The sequence below is a fragment of the Etheostoma cragini genome, chromosome 14 (genome assembly GCF_013103735.1).
Source record: "Etheostoma cragini isolate CJK2018 chromosome 14, CSU_Ecrag_1.0, whole genome shotgun sequence".
Classification (NCBI taxonomy): domain Eukaryota; kingdom Metazoa; phylum Chordata; class Actinopteri; order Perciformes; family Percidae; genus Etheostoma; species Etheostoma cragini.
In genome coordinates this window covers 15,059,259-15,078,246 of record NC_048420.1, presented here as the reverse complement: position 1 = coordinate 15,078,246, position 18,988 = coordinate 15,059,259, and positions in this window count along the sequence as shown.

Sequence of the window (18,988 nt, the reverse complement as noted above, 5' to 3'; positions counted from 1 at the left end):
ACAGGATCAAACAGACTCAAACACACAGACAGACAGGTAATCACACAAGAAGAGAAAGTCAACCACGTGCATAGAGTAATGCCCACAAAGACATTTGTGGCGTTAAATACAAAATAGATCATCATTGTCAACTAATTGTGACTTTATTTCAACAACAAGAAGTGATCCATTTACATCCTTCTACACAATCCCATTTTTACAGCGATTAAAAATTCACATATGTACCGTAGTTGTGACATTTGACCGAGGTTGTGACTCAGTGCCATTGTTGCATCTTCCTGACCACAAAAGACACAACAAGTGGTTAGAAATCCCTTTGAATTTGCCTCATTGTGCTTGAAAGCACTGACATAAAAGTTTCATAAACTGGTGGCCCAAATTCTATTAAACTTTAATTCTGAACGCATGCACTTGTTATGGATACAAAGTGCTTTTTGACTGGGAATAAGAACTCTGGCAATTTCAGTAGAAAACATTGAAGACTTGGAAGTATATTTGTACTCTTAACTTATAAGGACCAGTTTGAGTAAAGCATGCAAGAAGTAAGGACTTTTCAAAAGGTGAGAGTTGGAGGCGGGGAAATGCTAAACATTAATTTATGGTCCGACAGCATAATAAGAGCAAAAACAGTAATTTGTTCAGTTTATAGAACAGTGTCCCTCAATGTCTTTGAAAACGCTATTAAGTTTGCTGAGAGTATTTCATTTGCAAAACAGTTTATAGTTTCTGCTTGCCAACATTTGTCTTAAATCAAAACAGATGGACAGCCTGTTCTCATGAACCATTTGTTCAGGAAGCTATGATAAGTTAGGCACTGTTAATAAGCATTCCACATTTTGTTTTTGCCCTCTTCACGACATAGATGGTCACTGTATAATGAGGCGGCTGAAAAGGGTGGGTTGGTGAGTGTTAAAGCACAGGACTTTTAAGCCAGGGAGCAATGTTCGCTTCCAGGGGAAAACTAAAGCCTTTCACCCAGTAGGTGCTTCTTCTTTAGGAGTGTTTGTATGGTGTCAAACAGATGCCTTTGTTAGAATGTGTTGAGATGGAAGACTGCGGTTCTGTACATTGAAGAGAAAAGCATAGTGATACTATGTTTGAATAAATATGTATTACTGTTATGAATGAAATCTTAAATTTAAAAGGAACCCAGTGTAAGACAAATTACATTTATGACACAACCAGCTAAATTGGTGTGTGCAGGTACAGCTTTTTTTTCTTTGGCCCTGTGCTTCTTTTTCAAACTAATTTTTGTAAATGTGTGTGTGTGTGTGTATGCTTGCATGCATGTGCATCTGTGTGTGTGTCTGACAGTTTTACCAAGGCTTTTTGCCAGCTTCTGTGGTGTCTTCCTCTTTGGCCAGACCAATAACGCTTCCAGCTGTGCTATTTCTTCATGTCATTTATCATTTACTGAATTAAATAAATGTTTTAAAGCGATCCTGCAAAAAACAAGGGAATATTGTTCAATCTGGGCTAAGAGCCGAGTGAAAATTCCTCAACATTAAAATTGTGCTTATCTTCATTTAAATGGAGATATGTGCGTGCATTTCTAGGAAACATTAAACTGCGATTGTCATTTGAGTATGGCATGAATTACAGTACTCACCTTTGTCACATGGATACCTGAAATTACAAATCAGGAAACAGCTGCACTGCTTAGCAATCACACTGGTAATTAAAATAAATTAAAGAATGTTTCTTAAATCTGTGGATCTTTTGTCAATATTAACCTTGTTGAGTTTTTTTTTTTTTTTTACAAACATTGCAGCTTTTACGTTTCCTCTACTCTAATTCTCTCCTTTTTCCCGGTTTACCGGTTGCTACGGTTACCAGACAGACAGAAAGGGAGGTAAGGGAGGAAAAGAGAGTGAGGAAAGGAGAGAGACTTTTAAGAGCAGTGAGAGATACTGTGTGTGTGTGTGTGTGTGTGTGTGTGTGTGTGTGTGTGTGTGTGTGTGTGTGTGTGTGTGTGTGTGTGTGTGTGTGTGTGTGTGAAAAAGGGGAAGAGAAAGTGGGAGATATGGAATTGATGTCACATCGTGGGCTCATTCTTTCTATTTAGATGGTAGATTAAACAATCATGACAGTTAAATTAAGAAACTCTCAAACTTTACTGTTTTATTCGTCTTCCACGTTAGTTTAAAAAAGGCACTCAAACCTCTGCCCTAAATAAACCTTGATAGATACTCATCTGCTAAGACTGGCTAGATTCATCTGCTGGATTGTCCATGGCCTTTTTTTATTCTACAAATTATGGAAAATATCAAACAAACCACAGGCAAAACACTAGAACATAAAAGTATGTCCCAGGGCCAAAACATACAGAGAGGAACGACAGGGGACACACACAAAAAGAACGCAACAGAAAAAGTAACGTCCACAGCTTACAACATGCAGAAACAGACATACATAGACGCATACATAAACAGACACTCGCACAGACAGATTAGTTGTGGTGTTCTTCTGTAAATTCGGTGGGCTCTCATAATCTCGCTCTGAACATCTGCTAAAATTGGGAAACACTTAGGCAGGGACCACGAGAGATACTGAATAGCATTAGCACTTTCTAGCCCCTCTTTCAGCCCAACTATGCGGATGTTGCATCTTTGGTTTCTGTCTTCCATTTCTGCTGGCTTTACTTCCAGCTCTTGAAAGGCGTTGCGATTTCACCAGAAAATGCATCTGCAATGGCGTCAATGCAATGTCATCCTCCTGTTAGATTCAGCACCCAACAGGCTTAAACAGGGCAAGTTTTAAACGTGTTTTTAGCCTCTAAACATGTTTAAAATGTCATTACAAGTGCCTAGCTATGAGCAGTTATTCCTTCCAAGGGAACACAGTGAATGTGACAGAAGTAGATGTGACAGAAAGGCATAAAGGTTTTGTTAATCCATACCTCTGTTTATTTCCTGTTTTCCGGTGAACTCCACACTAGTCGATTGTCAAACTCATACAATCCAACATTCAAAATTTTTTTGTGTAATGTATTTTTTCCACACAAAAAACGATTTGCCATTGTTATGTCATAAGTAATGACTATGTAGAAACTGGCTGTAACTTGACACCACAGTGGAGCCAGGAGAACAGCAGTTCAAGAGCTATCACAGGTAACTTAGCAACAGTGGTCTCTTGAACTTCTGCTCTCCTGGCTCTGGCTCTGGGTTGCATTTCTTAAACCAATCACAATCATCTTGGGCAGCACTAATCTCTGGACACAGCAACAGTGGCTCTGCAAAATGGTATCGGGAATTGGTGGAACATTTTCACCCTGCAAAAGAAAAATGCCAAATACAAAATCAAAGAGCCCTTCTTATATGTATATTATTTCAGCATCTTATTTGTACTCTTGGGGTCCACTAGAATAGGTTTACATTCTTCGATGTTTAAAAAACATACAGTATGTTTCTTATACTTCCCATTGCTGCAGCTCCTCTGTCTGAAACACTCTGCTCTTGGCCCGCCTTCCTAAAATGCCCAGTCTGCTCTGGTTGGTCAGCTGGCCCCCTCTGTTGATTGGTCAACCAAATTCAAAAAAGCCACTGGCAGGCTGTGCTTGCTCAGGCAGCAACTATGGGGAGCACATGTAAAAAACTGGGCTGGCTTTCTCAATTACTGACTAATTGAGGTCTAAAATTGACAGGAATATGGGCAAGGCGTTTTTAGGCAGTTGAGAAAAAGTGCTTTGTGGGGGGGAAAAGCTCGTTTTTTTTACTGCAAATATCGTTTGCACACACTAAAAACTACATAACACACTAAAATACAGAAAGAATCCCCAAAAGCACAATAGGGGCTCTTTAAATGAATGAAAGTTGACTGTTCACACAATACAGTAAAGTGAGCTATTTAGTTTAGTTGATACATGGTTACAAATAATGTGCCCTTCCACAGCAATCTTCTCCAATAGGTTCTAAAACGCCCTAGTTAGATAGTAAAGGCCGTAAACATATTCCTCGTAAATCTTTACAATCATTCCCGCCCAAAAAAACAAGCAGGCCTGCCTTGTTGCACAATCCAAATCTCTCTTCAAAGCCTGCCATTTTCAGCGTGTAGCTTTCAAACTTAAATTTTGTTGTTGTTTCCCAAAGCAAACGGCGTTTTTGAAAAAGTCAGTACACAGTGAGCAAAAGCTAAGGGACATGAGCCGCGTGCAAGCAATTATCCTGGAAATGTACTTTCGTTGATCCAGACTATTTGTTCATTGACCCAGAGTTCATCCTTACCAACCCAGAGGAGGTTAATGGACAGCTACCCAGCCACGAAGGAGAATTCTGGCTCCATTTTCAAAGCAGAGATGCAAAAGCATTACTCTCTGTCCTCAGTTACCTGTGGTCCCACTGATGTGTATCTTGACCTCAACTCTGAACCAGTTAGGTTTGCTTTTCTGTATGCTTCTGTACTCACACTGGAGGGTTGGCAGTAAAAACATAATTTCCCTACAATAATCAATAATGTCACAGACTTCTCTGAGTATGTAATGAGCTTGTCGAGGCAGAGGTCCCTGCGGTAACTAAATTTGATCTAGACTGGTGAATTGTTCATTTGTCGTTACTGCTTCCTACTCATTAAACATATCCCTGTCTTAATTCATTGATTTGACGTGGCTGTCTTTGGGGGTTCTTTTTTTAAATTTATCATTGCCTAAAAACAATCAATTCTCAGTCTAGACCACTTGTGATCAATCACAGTAGCAAGGCGTTGCTTTACCCATGTATGTACACAGTAATCGATTGATGCCAGTACAGTCAAACTGGCTCCCAAATTACTTGTGGTGTCTGAAACCACAGTTCAGTGGTCACCTTGTTAACCAGAAATAGTCATTTAGTTTTTGCCATACCTGAATCTTTGCCAAGAAACTGACAATGGAATAGAACAGATCAGTTTGCAGCTACATTACTGTTATTCAAAAGTTTTATATCTGCTTTATTACTTACATAAGATAAACAGACGGCGAGATTAAAGGGAAAGAAAGAATGATACGATTTGATAAAAGTGCAGTTCACTGAGAAAACTGGAAATCTTTTTGTTTTTAAATTAATCTAAGAAGTGTTCAAATGTCATAATGGTGTGTCATTCCAATCTGGCAGTCCTGCTAGAGTAACTTTCACAAATTTGGAAACCTTTGCTGTTCCTTTTTAGAGGCTTTTAGATCTTGCCAGGTTTGAGCAAGAGCACCCAATATAAAATCTGAAAGAAAAAGAAATGGATCACGGCAAGCGGTAGTGGTGGCCTAATTACACTTTTCAGTTGCCAAGAAAGATTTCTCAGAAATAGACCCAAATCTAAGAAAATAATGGAAGTGTCTTCCCCAAATGGCATTGCTGAAAAGAAGCTGAGAAGTACAAAAACTGTTAATATTCTTTATATTCGACTTCACTTCCCAGTTACAGCATCTATGTGTCCTGTTCAACTGTCCTTGAATGTGACACTGACCTTTTTGGTGTCAGTGACATGTAAGCCTTATATAACATATTATGGTTATAGCTATGAATGCCTTTTCCCCTTCCTGCAAAGCAATCTAAATTGTCTTTAGACTAAGGTTGTAGGAAGGATTATGGCTCTCATAGGGCAAAATGGTTTTCTGCCACAGATGTTCAATGTAGTTAGTTTAGCATGAAGTGTTGGTTTTTGTTGTTGCAGAAGTACGATTTAGTGTCCTTACTTCAACCCAGCATCAACCCTCAAAGGGACCCTGTGCATACCTTGTATTATTGAGAGCTGTTAAAGACGTTTTTCTGGCTACATATGTTTTATCTTCTTGTTGTTGTACATATGTTCTATCTTTAGTTTACCTGACTCATGCACATATTATTTCTTGTGAAATAATTATAGCAAGGTGCATTATAGTTGAAGTGTAAGATGTCCTTTTGATCACAGTTCTTGCTCATTCCTGTCATGGTGTGTTTTAGTCTTGACATGTATGTGGGTGGTATTGGGCCATTTTTATCATGAACACTTTGTGACAGGAATATTCAAGGTTTGCAACTAATGGGGAAATTAAGAGAAGTTTTCAGCCTAAACAGATGCACATTTCCTGCTGACCTGTAGAAAAAAAGGGGACACGTGGGTAGCTCACCTCAGTTTTATTACATTTCTTTCATTAGTGGCCTTGGACGACTAGTCTAATTTCAGTCACATATGACAAGTGAGTCCCTTAAAGGGCAAGACAAAGATGTTATGTCTGCAATATGTTAAAACCCAATTTAATCTGTGTTTAAATAAGTTCACATTTACGCTAAACAGCAAAGACACAGGCTGTGAAGGTGATGTCATCTATAGACAAAACCTGGAGCTACTGCATAGACACTAAATAATGAAACAACTCCTAGGACACTATGACAGCACCAGTGGTGATTTTACTGGCGTAATAGAAGAAGTCACAGCTGTAAGCACTACAGTTAGAAACAGTACAACGTATTTGGATGTTATCTCAATCCAAATTTGTATGAGCCCACAGACTCAGTTTCCACGTCACTGTCAGTGGACCAACTCCAAGTGCCCACTGATGGGGCCTGACAATGAATTTACTGTACAAAATAACTGGAATAGTGCAAAGTAAATGTACCGTTTGACCTTTAAAATGTGGTTTAACAGTAACCTGATGGTTTGAAATATGCGGGTTTGAATCCACAATCGTTTTTGAGGAAATGTGGTGGAATTGTGAGCGACACACATACCTCCACCCTCTCTTATGACATGCTTATCCCTTTGAGCAAGCATCTCACTGCCCTATGGATGTGTTTGATGGCAGTTATAAGTCACCTGCTGAAAGGAGATTTGGTTGAGCTCCATGGATTTAATGGAGGGTAGTTTACATGCACGCTCAGCTGAATTCCCTATCTTAAAATAAGGATGAAGGCAAAGTCCTGTGGGTGACACAATTTTGCTTTGTGACACTTATCCACCATTGCCACTCAGATACCAGTCAACTAGCTTTAGCACTTCCACTTATGCGTTAAACATTATTTTAAAGTACTATCCTCTGTCTCATCTTACTGTTGAAAAAGCATAATGCATAGGATTCATATTGTTTCTCAAGATGCATACGATTCTAAACCGGTGTTAGATCTCTAGATGAAGGGTGTGTCTAGGAGGACAGGAGTCTCATCTTTTCAATGTATGACTAAAAAGTTTTAGAGTGATTGGAAGAGTTTTTATGTCTTTTTATAGCTATTTAAAAATGCCTCACCTTATAATCTTAAGGTCAGCACTTCAATGTCAATGGGAGCCCAAATGTTGCTTGAGAGGATCTCATGCAGTCTAGAAACTACTATACATTGTTAAACATATTACCATCTTCTCTGTGTAATGTAACTTACAAAATAGGCCCTATGTGGCATATTGGAATGTGTTGTAATTTTCTTCAAGACCCATGTTAGTGTGCAGCAACACTATTAAAGCAAGACACTGTTTTTTTTCTCAGGTCTGAAAGTGCCACATTGCTTTAAGAAACATCCATAGAATACACAGAAAAGTAGGACTAGCACCTAAACATTTAATGCACGCCTACTGGGATGAATATGTGTCTGATCACTCTTTCACATAACTTGAGTTGTTAATTTTGAACAAACTTGCCTTTTATGTTACTGGTCGTCAGAATACAAAGATAAACAAAAACAGCAGAATGAGCAGAACATTATTATAAAGTCAAATATCATGTAGTTTAAATAGATTTCTGCCCACACTAATTGCAATACTTTTATTACTGCTAATATCTAGTTTCAAAATTTGGTACTAAAGTGATTGTGTGTGCGAGTGTGTGTGTGTGTGTGTGTGTGTGTGTGTGTGTGTGTATGTGTGTGTGTGAAAAAGGGAAAGAGAAAGATCAGAAAATGGGAGATATGGAATTGATGTCCCATCGTGGGCTCATTATGTCTATTTAGATTAAACAACCATGACAGTTGAAGTAGGCAAGTCCAGAACATTGTTTAAAGTAGTCTACTTGTGGGGCTTCTTTTAGATGATTTCTTTCCACAGATGGACAAATCAAAGGGAAAAAAAACAAAATTGAGTGAATTAATGGACTTTGCCATTTCCAGATTTTACCCCAACTGAGCACCTATGGGAGATTTTTGGACTGTTATCCAGCGCTTTCCATCTCTATCATCAAAACACCAAATGCTCCCTGGTTTTGTCGCTGCAAATGAGCTGATAAGAGTAGATTGAACTAGATTTAGGAAAAAATAACATCCCATGATAATAACATATCATAAATCATTAAACTGAAGCTGGAGTACTACATTTTTGCCCAAGATCTCTGCTGGTGGAACTAATCAGTTCACTTGTGGACATGAAGCTGTTGAGGTGACATTCCCTGTACAAATGAAGGTTTCAACTTAAAAAAATAAAATAAACAGTGGAGCAGATGAACTGTCGCTCGGAGCAATGCGATGTTGTGGAATTCTGGTCCCATATCACGCCATTGTTTTTTTACCTAACAAGACTTCCTGAATCCTCAACTCAGTTTATATCAAACGTTTGTTTTTCCCCTTTTCTCTGTGCTCAGAGGCCCTCAGTTTGACAGGAAGTGTTCACTGAATATTCATGTAAGAAGTCCTTGCAGTGATTTGTGATGCACTTTTGCTGTTGAGAGTTAACTGAGTGAATCCAAATGGTGTTGCTTGAAGTTGCTATCTCATATAAAATTACTTTGAGACATACAATTTAGAGAACATAAATTACAACACACTTCGGCATTTTTAAGACTACTGTGACTCACTTCATATGGAATTAAAACAGTGTTACATTTTCTGTTACATGTGCATGTAAGTAATTATTTATAAATATAATGATGAGCTCTTCACGTAACTGAACTTCTCTTACAAATACTTTTTATTCACCTCTGCCAGTGAGGTTATGTTTTCTGTATGCATGATGGTAAAACTACTGTCCCAATTTTCTGATCATTTTGGAAGGGTGTAGTATGGATCAAGAAATAACCCATTCAATTTTGGAGTGAACCCAAATCACGGGGCGGCAACACTAGTTATTTTTTACTTTTGTTAACAATGCTAGATATGGCATGGCCTTGGTGTTTGTGTGTGTCTGTGTGTGTGTGTTTTGTATTTCCTGATAGATAGATAACATACGATCCCTACAGAGACTGATGAAGAGTCAACAATATGGGAATCTCCTGTTTCTCCCTGTATTCACATTTTCCAGTACACTGATTCATGAAAAGGCAAAACCTGACTGATTTTGAAATAGCCCACAGTACAAAGAAAAAGAACAAAGAAAAACTTGCTTTTGATTGATTTATATGAAGTCCTACCATGACATCCATTTCCACAGCTGGCCTACTTTATGTGAATTTAAAAGAGCTGCATGCACTGTATGAACCTCTATCATAAATGCATAATCTGAATTACCATAGCTACAGACGATACGAGACTGTTCTAACCAGAAACGACTCATTGCTTCTTCAGATGCCTAGAACAAAGTATGTCTATGTTTACCTGATGAGGGTCTCATGCAGCCATACAAATTATAACATTGCTTACAGAGCAGAGATGGAAGTAGCACAATATGTCTGATATATATGGTATAGGATCACAAACCCTCTTATGGAGGTCTGGGTGGATGTTTGAGTCAACAAAGCGTAAGACTTGGACACCAGTGTTGGCATCCTATTTTCCGGGTGGGGATTGATGGTGGAATCTCCAGGGCGGCGGAGACGTCTGATGCCAGATGTTGTGCTGGAGGTCTCCCAGCTGCCCAGAATTATCACCCTTAACTTTTTTGTAATGTTAAGTCTTCGTTTGGGTGTCTAAACCTTGCTGTCGTTGGACATAGGACAGTCACCTTTTGTCTGATAACTGTATCTGTAAAGAGAGCTGAACATGAAGGGGGAGAGATTTTCAGCAGGGAAGAGATTTCCGGCAAGAATAGCCGTGGTGTTAACGGAGATAGCAGCTGTTCTGACACGGGTTCCTGGAGTCTGATATAGTCTGTTTCCATTAGGAAAAGAGAAAGAAAAAACTGTATTACGGTTACTGAGTATAATTATTTTTGGGACATCTTTGTTTTTATTCAAAAAAAACATTTAACATAGATACAGTCGTTTTAGAAATTTTAATTCAAAATTATTACATATCCTACTTTGAAGGTAAAAGTTTACTAGTTAGATAATGGTTCACTTAGTGGCCTATTTGCTTTCACATCTCTAAGCAATCAGCTAACATAGCAGGGAACATAGAAATGGTTTAGTAATACTGTTAAAATATAACAAGAATTGTAAAGGGAAATTAGTAAATTGGGTAGCAGGGTTTGCCCTGCTGGCATGTTTGCATCCTCCGCTCCATCGCTCTGTATACACTGTATCTGGAGACAAGTGGAAATGAAATTTGAATCCTGAGAGTGAATCCTGTAATTGCTCTCTTATTGAGCTCAACCCGCAGTGGCTGTATGTACTGTATAACACCAGCTGTTGATACACGGAGGACGATGCAGGGCTTTAAAAAAAGTATGTGTGTGTGTGTGTGTGTGTGGGAGGGGGTTCTATCATGATTAAACCCATAGAAAAAAAAGACATAATTACATTTCCTGAGTCGTCTTTTTTTTTACTCTTGAAATCACTTTCTTTTACACGAGAGGGAGAGAGGGAAGATGACAAATGACATGGTGGAAGAGAGCAGAGGAGGGGGGAGAAAAAAAGAAGAGTGAGAGGCAGTGAGAACACTCGCAAAACCCAACAACAGGCAGAGGGAGAGAGAGTGACAGCATGAGAATGAAATGTGAGAGTATGAGCAAGGAAGGTGGGGTAAACATGGTGAGGGTTGGTGTTCCAGGACAATAGTTGGGCGGAGTTCAGTCCAAGTTTCCATGGTAACAGGCCTACAGCAACTAACCTGTAGGAAAGATGAGTGGAAGTGAAGGCTGTGTGTGTGTTTGTGTGTGTAGGACCTCATTAGTCAGATTGGAGATGATGACACTCAACAGACACAAATCAGTAGTAACCCCCTCAGACAGTTTCTGTCTCCCTGTTTCTCTCTGTCTCATTACTGCTGTGTACTACCTGCCAATCAGTGAGGGTTTGGATCTATAGTATACATACGTTCTAAAGTATATGTCTGTGTATCGGTGTGCATGTGCATAAGATTGCTCATTTAATAATTGATAAAATCATAGTATACAATCTATAATCTACAATAATGCTCATTTTTCTTATTTCTCTCCCATTGCTATTCTCTTCCCCTGTTTGAAGCTAAATGATCAACTCTCAAAATGTAAATACAGTAAATTCTTACGATGCCAAGCGCAAGTAGTTGCTGACTCTCTCACACACTCCCACTCTGCAACGCTCAAACACAAAAACACAAGCTTGTTTTTACGAAAAGAAATGCCCCTCTGCTTTGCATTCTTCCCCAGCTCTCAGTGACCCACTTTCTTAGAAAGCAGGTTTTTATTGTAATTTATTAGTGAAAGTGAGTGCTTGCTTATTCCCATCGCTTCCTGTCACCACTGCTTACACCTTCTCTACGCTGCTGTAGTGCAAAGCCAGAGGTCTTCCAAGCTGCTATTTAGCCAGGTGCCAATAAAGCCAGCATACTGCAGTTAGAAACATACTCTGCAAATATGATGGGTTATTATTGTAATTTTACTTAATTTGAATTTTTCAACCTACAATTAGCTGTGTGTAGTGCATTTTTTTAGATGGATTGAAAAGGATAGAATATTCGAATGTAATACACTTTCAGATCAATCAGTTGGTTAAAATCCTTCCAAACTATTTATTTATACTCAACATCATTTTTTTAGAAAAAATGAGAGGTTGTATGCCATTTAAGTAATGCAATGTCCTACTCTCCATACTGTAGTAGCTTTATGTAGTTATTGGAACAGTGGCAGTCACAATTTATATCTTAGGAGAACCAGGAAGGTTGCTTAAGGCCTGGGTATGACTGACTGAGGACATTAACATCCAAGCTGATAAACAGAACCTTGGCATGAACAGGATCTTTCTTACAATGATAAATATTTACAGCAGCAGTAGAAATGACAAATAATACCAGTATATCATTACCAGTATATAATACTTAATTGTTTTGATTTGGTCCAAAGAGGATGGCTGAAAAAGCAGTAGTACAAGCTGTGCTAATAAGAGTAGTATTGGTAGCACTAGTAACTTTTGTTGTGATCATGATGCTAATAGCAGTATTTATCTTGGCTGATGAACTAATGGCTTATACTGGAGTTGTAGTACTGTGGATAGATACCACAGTGGAAAGTATATAAAACAAAAAAATAAAGTACAGAAAAGCACTGGTCAAAGAGTTTAAATTACCCGTGCCTGTGCAGTTGGAAGGCACAATAAAAGAACAGGTCTATGAGGATATTCATTCTGACTTTCAAAGCCTAAAAACATTTAAAATGAAAAAGCATTAAGGTGAAATAGCATTATAGTGAAAGTTACAATGAATCAAGATGGTGGGGTATAATTTATAGCACTTACCTTTAATTTCCTAGGTGGGTATAAAAGCCCTTCAGAATTTTAATTTGCTTCAACAGTAAATCTATGTTTCTACCAACAATATTGATCACTGATGGTTTCCATTTTAATTTAAATACATGTGTGCTCTACAGAAACCTCACAGTGTATAGTCATATCATTAATTCCCTTGTTTCTTTTTTAATTGAGAATCTAATTCTGTTTTTTTGTTTTAATAGCTGCTACTATGTGTTGCCTTTACCATACCAAAAACAAAGGATATAGCTGGTAACGTTTTTGCTAGTAAAACTACAATAGGTGCCTACATACTGCAGCAAGCTAGCTAGAGGTTTAAGAGCAAAGAGATAACTGAGGGTGTATATGCCACTGGGTTACAAAGGCCCATCCCATTTATTTTGTTGAGGAATTAAACTCACAACTCGCCCACAGGGTTTAACAGTAAATCCTTGCATCCCCAGACTCATCGTCCTCCACACTCTTTCTGAGTGAACACCTACACTACACTGCTTCCCTGAAACTGCACCAACACCTGGCCTTATGCTATATGCAATAATTTCCCTCCTCAGCATATAACTCTAGACAACAATAGCTTAATAGGACAGCAGACCTTGTCAACTTGAAATGGGCCAGCAAGCAATTCGGAAACTGCATTTTAGTAAACACCTAGAGACTAATGGAAGGGCTGACCCTGCTGGATAAATCATATTTCAATTTCACACATTTTCCTGCTCATGTTGTGTTAAATTAATGCATTTTTTTTTTTTGGAGCATGCTTTACCAGCTTTCATTCTTACTGTAGACATATTTTCTTAAGCCTATTAAGTGTCAAAAATTTAGGTTTAAAATCCATCTATTTTGTACTTTTGTACAAACACAATCTCTGTTGGCAGTCCACACACAACTGTGCCACCTCAAAAAGTCCTGGAGTCGCACCTGGGTGGCACCTACGTGCTGCCATGCTAAGACGCGATTTTTCTTGCTTTTCCTCACATTTCCTTCTATAGTAAATCTTTAATTTTTTGTTCTATTTACAATTAGTGTTTGTCCTTGTTTAGGATGTAGTTGGAAAGGTACTGATACTGTTCTTCTTTGGGCACTTATTAAATTCTAAATACGTTCTTTTGTGTTTAGAGACAAGTTGGGATAGTTAAAATGTCTTCTTCAATAACTCCCATTTCAAGTCACTGCAGGCACTCTCGTATAATGAATTTAGCAATAAAAAGTGGTAACCTGTGTATTAGAAATGCTTCAAGTAGTAATAATTATAATTACAACTAGCCTCCACCAGGCAATTCTTGAAAAATTTTTAGATTTAAAACTGACACCAGTACTGTACTGATTTACGGTAAGCTTATTAATATTTAAATTAGAAGTTATACAGTCACAGCATGAGAATTTAAACAGTGGGTTAAACATGACACAGATGATCAGTCAAACTGAACAAAGTTATCCATTGTTTCCAGTCACGTATCCATGATTTGTAGCAGTGGTGGTTCTAGAGGCTTTTAGCTTGATGCCAGCATTTTTTAGGCTTTTTAGTATTATCTGAAGAGGCTCTGCCCCCTGCAGTGGCTTCACTGAATGTTTGAGGGTATTGTCCGTCTGTCTTCCTCTCTCCTCTTCACCACTTCCTCTTCGCTTCTCTCTGATTCCCTCAACCTAACAAATAGTCCCTTCTGCTCTCATCCTTTCTCAATCAGTCCCATTTGTTTACTGTTTTCTCAAATCTTGTCTTTCCCTGTTATGTGTGTCCCTTTCTCACCCTTTGTCTCCCCCTTGCTCTCTTTTCTCTGTCCTTATCTCTATCCCATCGTCCCTTTTTGCCTTTGACTGACAGTGTTATAAATTGATTTTCAGCCTGGTGTGTTCCCTCTGTCTCTCTCAAGGCATTTCCCTTATTTAGCCTCAACCACTCCAGGGTATAGTCTAGACCACGGGCCGACTGTCAGTCAGTGGCAGCGTGGAGCAGTCTAATTCTTGGCTGACAAGCCTTCCTGACAGCAGGAACCAATGGGACGTTTCAAACATGCTAACTCTCTCTTGCTCTGTCTCTATCTATTGCATTTTCCCTTTGCTATCTCTCTTTCTTCTTTCATTCTCCCCGTCTGCCCCTGCCACTCCACTCTTCATTTGGTCACCCTTTCTTGCTTTTAGTGTGTCTACCTTTCTGTCACTCTGTCACCCCCCAAGCCCACCACCACCCTTTCCTGTCCATTTCCTCCATCTCTATTTCTTTCTCGCTTCCAAAACCACCTCAAGAAAATGAATACCATTATTTTTTCAGAAACATGGACAGCTCATTTTAATTAACTAACACTGCACTCGTCCACACACATGCTTGCGCACATTATACGCATCTCATATTGCTTGAGTGCTGCTGTGATCTGAATATTGATTGGATGGTTTGTCTATCTACAATGATTCGATTGGTCAGTTTGTTCCACTGGGAAAACCATTCTTTAATCATAAATGAGAGTCTATGAGATTAGAAGAATAGCCCTTTAACAGAATCTGGTATCACTGATGTCTCCAGAGAGAGGCAGAGGCAAAGAGAAAGGAAGAGAGTGCAGCAGAGAGATGAAAGAGAGGCGGACAAATTGAAACCACAGAGAGAGAGATAGAGAGAGAGAGAGAGAGGGAGAGAGGCAGAGAGATGGAAGGGATTTAAAGCAAATTTTTCTCAGTGTTGGATTGGTGTAATGTCACTACACTGCTGAGGATAAGAGCAATATTTTATACTACAGGATCCGGGCACACCCACACAGATATGTGTCATATGGAGACACATTGCTGGCCTTGCAAGTAGGAGCTGGGGACGCCCGGCAACCTTGAGGGGGTACTGTGGGTCCCATTCAAATGAAGAATAGAGTAATTTAACTGTTTCCTCATTTAGCAGTCAGCACCATGTAGAAATGGCTATATTGATCACAAGTCTCCCGGTGGAAAATGACAAGCTTAGTAATTGATTTCGCCCCTCAGAATCATCAAGCTTACATCAGGATGTCGGAAGTCACATTATCTAACTGTATGGCAATGGCAGGCTTTTTTTATTTATACATCAATTGTGGTTTGATTTTGGTTTGGTTTGAATTATTATACCCACGATGTCGTCTCACTCACTGTCGTTAAAGGCTTGAGGCGGCTGGAGTCCGTAAGCATGCATTAGCCTTCTGCCTAAGGGCACATACTGCTGCATCAAAAAACTAAGGGGCCGTAGGGTGTGTTGTTACAGGTTGAGAAGGCAAACCAGAATCCATTTTGAAGGCTCGTCTGAAGCAAAGACACTGACTGCACAATGCACAATCCTTTGAGGAAGGATTTAACAATTCTGAAAAGTTTTATCCGCAGCAGTCTTTTTTTTTTTCACAGTGCACCACGATACAAGCTATAATGTATTTGGCCACCTTTTTTGCTTGACTACTCTGTGTTTTATTGCTACAGCTCTTTGCAGCTGCTCCCCTGTTGCACCAGTAAACTGACATAATTGAAGCTGATGTAGGGCCTACATTTTTTGACCCAGCAAAATTGAGAAAGACTCATTGCTACCTAATGCAGGCTGTAAAATACCCTGCACAGGTCACAGGGCCAACCCAAACAGATACATTCATACCTACTGGCAATTTTGGACTTGTTCTTGAAAACTCCGCACAAGAAGGCCAGTCAACTTGTGTTGTTTAGTAGCAGCGGTTACACAGAGCTTTGATTATGTGCTATTAATGTCATAAAAGTGGCCCTGACTACATTTTAAGAAAACTTTACTGTACTGTAAAAACTGGACTGTCTTGAAAATTATGTGACAAGTGCCGGCATAAGCCACTTGTTAAGCTTGTGCTTTTTTTCCTGCAGTGTATTATCTCAGACATTCAAGATGAGATATTGCTTTGAGGAAAGAGATCAAGCCTATATTGCAGTCCAGGGTTCATTAAATCCACTCAATTCAAGAAGCAGATTTTCTTCTTTGTCTTTAAGCTTCTTTTATCCAGGGAAGGTTTTGCTGAGCATGCACGCTCTTTTCCAGCTAAACCCTGTTACTCATTAGTACCAGTGCATATATTCACACCTGGGAGCTGCACAGTCCTACCACAAATCTTTTACTGTTTGCCAATTAGCATCTCTATTTAAGTCTTTAGGGGAAAATGCATGCTTAAAGTAAGACTCAGCCCAAAGTCATTTTAGTATTAAATACACATGCCCTGTAGACTCTAAAACTGGCTCTGAAAAGTTTGTAGTTCTCTCCGTTGTTGAGGGTGACAGGTGTAGTCATCTTGAATTAGCTGCATTTATGAATTCCAAGAGGTGATGCAGTTTCATGGTATTGCCAAAATATTAAAAAGTTTAGTACTTTTTCACATCCAACACAAGCATGTGTTGGTTTGTGGAATTACGGTAGAGTGACCCCCACCTGTTCTTTTATTGGCCGGAACCGCTCCGTCCTTAACAGATTTTCTAAAAAATAATCACTAATATTAAATGACTACAGAGAGGCATACTGTACATGCTTTTTCAGTATACCCACACTTTGTATGTGTTTGTATGGGGTGTGGTGAACAAAAGGTGTAGTAAATGACAGCAGGGTCAGGGTTGTGAAGGAGGCTTTGTGTGTGTGTGTGTGTTTGTGTCTGTGTGTGTGTGTGTGTGTGTGTGTGTGTGTGTGTGTCAGTCAGTTTTGGTCTGGTAGTCAGCATAATTAGAAGTCTCTCTTTTACCCCTGTCTACTCACTGTCTCTCCCTCTCTCTTCTTTCTTTCTTTCGTTCGTTCGTTCGTTCGTTCGTTCGTTCGTTCGTTCGTTCGTTCGTTCTCTCTCTCTCCTCATTCTCCTCCCTTCTCTCTCTTCTTTTTACTCTCCCCTCTCTTTTTATTTCCCCATGTCTCTCTCTCTTTATATATCACCCTCTTACATTTTCTTGCCTCTATCCCTCTGACTGACAAGTTTTAAATCATCCTTTCATTCTTTGCACAATGATGAACGAGGGGGAAATCTGTCTTTTTCTCTCTGTTTATTCTGCTTTCTATCTCTGTTCTTCTGTTTCTATTTCACTCTTTATTCACCCCACACTGTATCCTAGTTATTCCGTTTTATGAAGTTACTGCATTTTAGACTACAGCACAGTCCTTTCTGTTGAGTTCAGATAAAATTGTGAGGGACTGAGTTATATTTTCTCATGTGATCTGCAGGCTACAATTATGGCGTTTATTTGTGATTGTGTTACAGGTCAACAATTTTAAATGACAAGGGTTTTTCTGAATATTATGAGTGTGTATAAGTGTCTGTAGGTGCTAAGGCATGCATTACAGTGGCTATGTTGGGGAAATAGAATGCAAACATTTTTTATCATAACTTCATGAACCACCAGGTACCTGTGAATCATTGGCCTGCATCAAGGTTGAATACACTTAATGCCAATTCATAGTTTAACCACTAGAGGGATCATTTAAATGTTGTTAAAGTTTTTTTTTTTTTTTATGTTGCTTTTCAACATATTTCCATCGTAGTATCCATTATCACATAATGTTACCTCTGGATTGTCAATGTTACATGTCCTGTTTAGGAGCTGTTAAGTAACTCCTATCTCGTCTAATTGTAGGTGCATAACTAAATGTCACCCCTGGGAGTTCAGTAAACACCTCACTTAATTCATCATTACTTGAATTAAAGTTCCAATTGCACTTTATAATGTGCTTAATTTGCAGCTTCTCTACAGTAACATGTGACACAATAAGGCCTTTGTGTGAGTTGCTGTCTTTGTCCTGGCAAAATGTATCATTCTTCTCCAGTGATATGGTTATATTGTGAGCTTAATCCCGTATCTTGTCCTCACAACGCTCTTGCTTGATGCGCTGCTGCATGTCGACAGACTGGGTTACAAAATCTAGCATCAGTTAATCTGTGTATTCAGCTGTAGGAAATATTGTGCCACCTCATTCTGTTTAATTATCTTGATTGTTATATTTTACTATTTCAATTTTCTAATTTGTTGTTATTTCATATTTATATTTTTGTTTGTCTGTAATTGAACTGCTAAACTTTGTTTCGTTGTTGAAAACAATGACAATAAAGATCTGTTCTATTCTAAAAACAACACAAGAAAGAAACCCATTCATATAGGTTTAACAAAATCTTCTTATTATCTTATTAGATAACCTCATCAATACACAATCGCTAACGAGGTGGGGATAAAATAACAGGAAAAGCAACTGTATAGTTAGGTGCATCCACTAGTAAAAAAGTTTAAAAATATATATATATATATATATATTTATGTGTCCATTCAATTAGTTTGATAATTAAATCATTTGGAGGCATCACATTAACTGGCTTTACTTTTAGATAATATCTCAAGCTTTATAAAACTAATAATAATTATTATTAATTATTATAATAATAATAAGCCAAATTTTAAATTAGTGAGTTAATTCAAAAGTTGAGTGTTATCTTCCACGTTCCGGGGTTGTTATATAACAAAGAGTTTCAATTAAAAAATCTAACACATTGGATACAAGCTCTGATAAGTCTGCCTTTTCTTTTTAACTGGGAGTAT